Source organism: Orcinus orca, chromosome 14 (assembly GCF_937001465.1).
Source record: "Orcinus orca chromosome 14, mOrcOrc1.1, whole genome shotgun sequence".
Taxonomy (NCBI): Eukaryota; Metazoa; Chordata; class Mammalia; order Artiodactyla; family Delphinidae; genus Orcinus; species Orcinus orca.
The window spans coordinates 77,166,717-77,173,474 of NC_064572.1; the positions used below are offsets into that span (position 1 = coordinate 77,166,717).

Here is a 6,758-nt window from a genome sequence, read left to right on the forward strand (position 1 = left end):
TTAATTTCTTTCATCAGTGTCTTATAATTTTCTGCATACAGGCCTTTTGTCTCCTTAGGTAGGTTTATTCCTAGATATTTTATTCTTTTTGTTGCAATAGTAAATGGGAGTGTTTTCTTGATTTCACTTTCAGATTTTTCATCATTAGTATATAGGAATGCCAGAGATTTCTGTGCATTAATTTTGTATCCTGCCACTTTACCAAATTCATTGATTAGCTCTAGTAGTTTTCTGGTAGCATCTTTAGGGTTCTCTATGTATAGGATCATGTCATCTGCAAACAGTGACAGCTTTACTTCTTCTTTTCCGATTTGGATTCCTTTTATTTCCTTTTCTTCTCTGATTGCTGTGGCTAAAACTTCCAAAGCTATGTTGAATAAGAATGGTGAGAGTGGGCAACCTTGTCTTGTTCCTGATCTTAGTGGAAATGCTTTCAGTTTTTCACCACTGAGGATGATGTTTGCTGTGGGCTTGTCATATATGGCCTTTATTATGTTGAGGAAAGTTCCCTCTATGCCTACTTTCTGCAGGGTTTTTATCATAAATGGGTGTTGAATTTTGTCAAAAGCTTTCTCTGCATCTATTGAGATGATCATATGGTTTTTCTCCTTCAATTTGTTAATATGGTTTATCACATTGATAGATTTGCGTATATTGAAGAATCCTTACATTCCTGGAATAAACCCCACTTGATCATGGTGTATGATCCTTTTAATGTGCTGTTGGATTCTGTTTGCTAGTATTTTGTTGAGGATTTTTGCATCTATGTTCATCAGTGATATTGGCCTTTAGTTTTCTTTCTTTGTGACATCCTTGTCTGGTTTTGGTATCAAGGTGATGGTGGCCTCATAGAAGGAATTTGGGAGTGTTCCTCCCTCTGCTATATTTTGGAAGAGTTTGAGAAGGATAGGTGTTAGCTCTTCTCTAAATGTTTGATAGAATTCATCTGTGAAGCCATCTGGTCCTGGGCTTTTGTTTGTTGGAAGATTTTTAATCACAGTTTCAATTTCAGTGCTTGCGATTGGTCTGTTCATATTTTCTATTTCTTCCTGATTCAGTCTTGGCAGGTTGTGCATTTCTAAGAATTTGTCCATTTCTTCCAGGTTGTCCATTTTATTGGCATAGAGTTGCTTGTAGTAATCTCTCATGATCATTTTTATTTCTGCAGTGTCAGTTGTTACTTCTCCTTTTTCATTTCTAATTCTATTGATTTGAGTCTTCTCCCTTTTTTTCTTGATGAGTCTGGCTAGTGGTTTATCTATTTTGTTTATCTTCTCAAAGAACCAGCTTTTAGTTTTATTGATCTTTGCTATTGTTTCCTTCATTTCTTTTTCATTTATTTCTGATCTGATTTTTATGATTTCTTTCCTTCTGCTAGCTCTGGGGTTTTTTGGTTCTTCTTTCTCTAATTGCTCGAGGTGCAAGGTTAGGTTGTTTATTCGAGATGTTTCCTGCTTCTTAAGGTGGGCTTATATTGCTATAGACTTCCCCCTTAGAACTGCTTTTGCTGCATCCCATAGGTTTTGGGTCGTTGTGTCTCCACTGTTATTTGTTTCTAGGTATTTTTTAATTTCCTCTTTGATTTCTTCACTGATCACTTCATTATTAAGTAGTGTATTGTTTAGCCTCCATGTGTTTGTATTTTTTACAGCTCTTTTCCTGTAATTGATATCTAGTCTCATGGCGTTGTAGTCAGAAAAGATATTTGATACAATTTCAATTTTCTTAAATTTACCAAGGCTTGATTTGTGACCCAAGATATGATCTATTCTGGAGAATGTTCCATAAGCACTTGAGAAAAATGTGTATTCTGTTGTTTTTGGATGGAGTGTCCTATAAATATCAATTAAGTCCATCTTGTTTAATGTATCATTTAAAGCTTGTGTTTCCTTATTTATTTTCATTTTGGATGATCTGTCCACGGGTGAAAATGGGGTGTTAAAGTCCCCTACTATGATGTGTTACTGTCGATTTCCCCTTTTATGGCTGTTAGTATTTGCCTTACGTATTGAGGTGCTCCTACGTTGGGTGCATAAATATTTACAATTGTTATATCTTCTTCTTGGATCGATCCCTTGATCATTATGTAGTGTCCTTCTTTGTCTCTTTTAATAGTCCTTATTTTAAACTCTATTTTGTCTGATATGAGAATTGCTACTCCAGCTTTCTTTTGGTTTCCATTTGCATGGAATATCTTTTTCCATCCCCTTACTTTCAGTCTGTATGTGTCTCTAGGTCTGAAGTGGGTCTCTTGTAGACAGCATATATAAGGGTCTTGTTTTTGTATCCACTCAGCCAATCTGTGTCTTTTGGTGGGAGCATTTAGTCCATTTACATTTACGGTAATTATCGATATGTATGTTCCTATTCCCATTTTCTAAATTGTTTTGGGTTCGTTATTATAGGTCTTTTCCTTCTCTTGTGTTTCTTGTCTAGAGAAGTTCCTTTAGCATTTGTTGTAAAGCTGGTTTGGTGGTGCTGAACTCTCTCAGCTTTTGCTTGTCTGTAAAGGTTTTAATTTCTCCATCAAATCTGAATGAGATCCTTGCTGGGTAGAGTAGTCTTGGTTGCAGGTTTTTCTCCTTCATCACTTTCAGTATGTCCTGCCACTCCCTTCTGGCTTGTAGGGTTTCTGCTGAGAGATCAGCTGTTAACCTTATGGGGATTCCCTTGTGTGTTATTTGTTGTTTTTCCCTTGCTGCTTTTAATATGCTTTCTTTGTATTTAATTTTTGACAGTTTGATTAATATGTGTCGTGGCGTATTTCTCCTTGGATTTATCCTGTATGGGACTCTCTGTGCTTCCTGGACTTGATTAACTATTTCCTTTCCCATATTAGGGAAGTTTTCAACTATAATCTCTTCAAATATTTTCTCAGTCCCTTTTTCTCTTCTTTTTCTGGAACCCCTATAATTCGAATGTTGGTGCGTTTAATGTTGTCCCAGAGGTCTCTGAGACTGTCCTCAGTTCTTTTCATTCTTTTTTCTTTATTCTGCTCTGCAGTAGTTATTTCCACTATTTTATCTTCCAGGTCACTTATCCGTTCTTCTGCCTCAGTTATTCTGCTATTGATCCCATCTAGAGTACTTTTAATTTCATTTATTGTGTTGTTCATCGTTGCTTGTTTCATCTTTATTTCTTCTAGGTCCTTGTTAACTGTTTCTTGCATTTTGTCCATTCTATTTCCAAGATTTTGGATCATCCTTACTATCATTATTCTGAATTCTTTTTCAGGTAGACTGCCTATTTCCTCTTCATTTGTTAGGTCTGGTGCATTTTTATCTTGCTCCTTTATCTGCTGTGTGTTTTTCTGTCTTCTCATTTTGCTTATCTTACTGTGTTTGGGGTCTCCTTTTTGCAGGCTGCAGGTTCGTAGTTCCTCCTGTTTTTGATGTCTGTCTCCAGTGGCTAAGGTTGGTTCAGTGGGTTGTGTAGGCTTCCTGGTGGAGGGGACTAGTGCCTGTGTTGTGGTGGATGAGGCTGGATCTTGTCTCTCTAGTGGGCAGGTTCACGTCTGGTGGTGTGTTTTGGGGTGTCTGTGGCCTTATTATGATTTTAGGCAGCCTCTCTGCTAATGGGTGGGGTTGTGTTCCTGTTTTGCTAGTTGTTTGGCATAGGTTTTCCAGCACTGTGGCTTGCTGGTCGTTGAGTGAAGCTGGGTGCTGGTGTTAAGATGGAGGTCTCTGGGAGATTTTCGCCGTTTGATATTATGTGGAGCTGGGAGGTCTCTTGTTGACCAGTGTCCTGAAGTTGGCTCTCCTACCTCAGAGGCAGAGCCCTGCCTCCTGGCTGGAGCACCAAGAGCTTTTCATCCACATGGCTCAGGATAAAAGGGAGAAAAAGTAGAGGGAATTAGTAGAAGTATGAGGAAAGAAAGAAGGAAAGGAGGGTAGGAAGAAAGAAAGAAAGAAGCAAAAAAGGAAAGAAGGCAAGAAGGAAAGAAAGGAGGGAGGGAGGAAGGAAGGAAGGAGGGAAAGAAGGAAAATAGAAAGAAAGAAGATACAGTAAAAATAAAATAACGTATAATAAAGTTACTGAATTAAAAAATACTTATTTAGAAAAAAAAAGGGACGGATAGAACCTTAGGACAAATGTTGGAAGCAAAGCTATACAGACAAAATCTTACACAGAAGCATACACATACACCCTCACAAAAAGAGGTAAAGGGGGAAAAATCATAAATCTTGCTCTCAGAGACCACCTCCTCAATTTGGGATGATTCGTAGTCTAAAGGAGGGAAGGAAGGAAGGAAGGAAGGAAAGAAAAGAAAAAGAAAGAAAGAAAGAAAGAAAGAAAGAAAGAAAGAAAGAAAGAAAGAAAGAAGGTAAAGTATAATAAAGTTATTAAAATTAAAATTAATTATTAAGAAAATTTTTAAAAAAACATGGACGGATAGAACCCTAGGACAAATGGTGGAAGCAAGACTATACAGACAAGATCTCACACAGAAGCATATAGATTCACAAAAAGAGGAAAAGGGGAAAAAATCATAGATCTTGCTCTCGAAGTCCACCTCCTCAATTTGGGATGATTCGTTGTCTATTCATGTATTCCACAGATGCAGCGTACATCAAGTTGATTGTGGAGCTTTAATCTGCTGCTTCTGAGGCTGCTGGGAGAGATTTCCCTTTCTCTTCTTTGTTCTCACAGCTCACATGGGCTCAGCTTTGGATTTGGCCCTGCCTCTGTGTGGAGGTCGCTGGAGGGCGTCTGTTTTTTGCTCAGACAGGACGGGGTTAAAGGAGCCGCTGATTCGGGGGCTCTGGCGCACTCAGGCCGGGGGGGAGGGAGGGGCACGGAGTGCGGGGCGAGCCTGCGGTGGCAGAGGCCGGCGTGACGTTGCACCAGCCTGAGGCCCGCCATGCATTCTCCCGGGGAAGTTGTCCCTGGATCCCGGGAACCGGGCAGTGGCGGGCTGCACAGGCTCCGCGGAAGAGGGGTGTGGATAGTGACCTGTGCTTGCACACAGGCCCCTTGGTGGCGGCAGCAGCAGCCTTAGCGTCTCCCGCCCGTCTCTGGGGTCCGCAGTTTTAGCCGCAGCTCGCGCCCGTCTCTGGGGTCCACGCTTTTAGCCGCGGCTCGCGCCCGTCTCTGGGGTTCGCGCTTTTAGCCACGGCTCGCGCCCGTCTCTGGAGTTCCTTTAAGCAGCGCTCTTAAACCCCTCTCCTCGCGCACCAGGAAACAAAGAGGGAAGAAAAAGTCTCTTGCCTCTTCGGCAGGTGCAGACTTTTCCCTGGACTCCCTCCCGGCTAGCCGTGGTGCACTAACCCCTTCAGGCTATGTTCAAGCCGCCAACCCCAGTCCTCTCCCTGCGCTCCGTTCGAAACCGAAACCCGAGCCTCAGCTCCCAGCGCCCGCCCCGGCGGGTGAGCAGACAAGCCTCTCGGGCTGGTGAGTGCCGGTCGGCACCGATCCTCTGTGCGGGAATCTCGCCGCTTTGCCCTCCGCACCCGTTGCTGTGCACTCCTCCGCGGCCCCGAAGCTCCCCCCTCCGCCTCCCGCAGTCTCCGCCCGCGAAGGGGCTTCCTAGTGTGTGGAAACTTTTCCTCCTTCACAGCTCCCTCCCACTGGTGCAGGTGCCGTCCCTATTCTTTTGTCTCTGTTTTTTCTTTTTTTCTTTTGCCCTACCCAGGTACGTGGGGAGTTTCTTGCCTTTTGGGAGGTCTGAGGTCTTCTGCCAGCCTTCAGTAGGTGTTCTGTAGGAGTTGTTCCACGTGTAGATGTATTTCTGGTGTATCTGTGGGGAGGAAGGTGATCTCCGCGTCTTACTCTTCCGCCATCTTCAAGGTCCCCCCCTGGACATAATTTTATACAATGGATAAGAAAAGGATATATTTTAATAACACATCAATATAACTCTTTTACAAACTGTTCTCTCTTACTTGAGCTTGTAACATTGAGCAAAAAACCAAAAATGCAAGAGAGTAAAAGGATCAGTAAGTGAAAAACCCTGAATAACTGTGACCAGGTATACTTTTGAGTATTCCTTCATCAAAAAAGCTTCTGGGCTTCCCTGGTGGCGCAGTGGTTGAGAGTCTGCCTGCCGATGCAGGGGACGTGGGTTCGTGCCCCAGTCCAGGACGATCCCACATGCCGCGGAGCGGCTGGGCCCGTGAGCCATGGCCGCTGAGCCTGCACATCCAGAGCCTGTGCTCCACAACAGGGGAGAGGCCACAACAGTGAGAGGCCCGCGTACAGCAAAAAAAAAAAAAAAAAAGCTTCTGAAAAAGACATCATGAGGACTATTTCCCAGCTTTTTTAGTAGAGTAGGGGGACAGGAAAGGGAAAAGTGACACAATAACCTGTACATGTATGTACACAACACCTATATAAAACTGAACTTTTTAACAGTAGGCTTTTACATGCAGATAACCATTCCCATTCAATAATGGGATAACCATTCCTGGTCCGTAATGTAAACCAATACCTATTCTACCAGTATTCTCATTATATTAAAATAAAAAAAGATGCCCATGATATTCAGGCATATTGGTGTATTCTCTACCTCCTTTCCCCAAAATGAAATGATGGTAATATTTCAGAAAACCAATACTGACCTAAAAAACCACATATTTAACATAACCTATTACAAAACTATTGAGGAAGAAAAGTAATGGAAAAAAATGCATTAAGTGATTCACTCACTCATTCAAGTGCTTAGGCACTGTGAACAACTTAGATGAGCTTCCCTGGCCTCATAGTAGTAGAAAAGGTAGGTATGAACAAATAATTACTTGTGTGATTTAATAGGACTCACC

At 42.1% G+C, this 6,758-nt stretch overlaps 1 protein-coding gene across 3 annotated transcripts in view; it reads right to left on the bottom strand.

The window, feature by feature from the left end:
- The window catches only part of PDZD8 (PDZ domain containing 8), a 100,602-nt gene that overhangs the window by 19,945 nt on the left and 73,899 nt on the right, over positions 1-6,758 (bottom strand). The gene's annotated exons all lie outside the window — the stretch shown is intronic.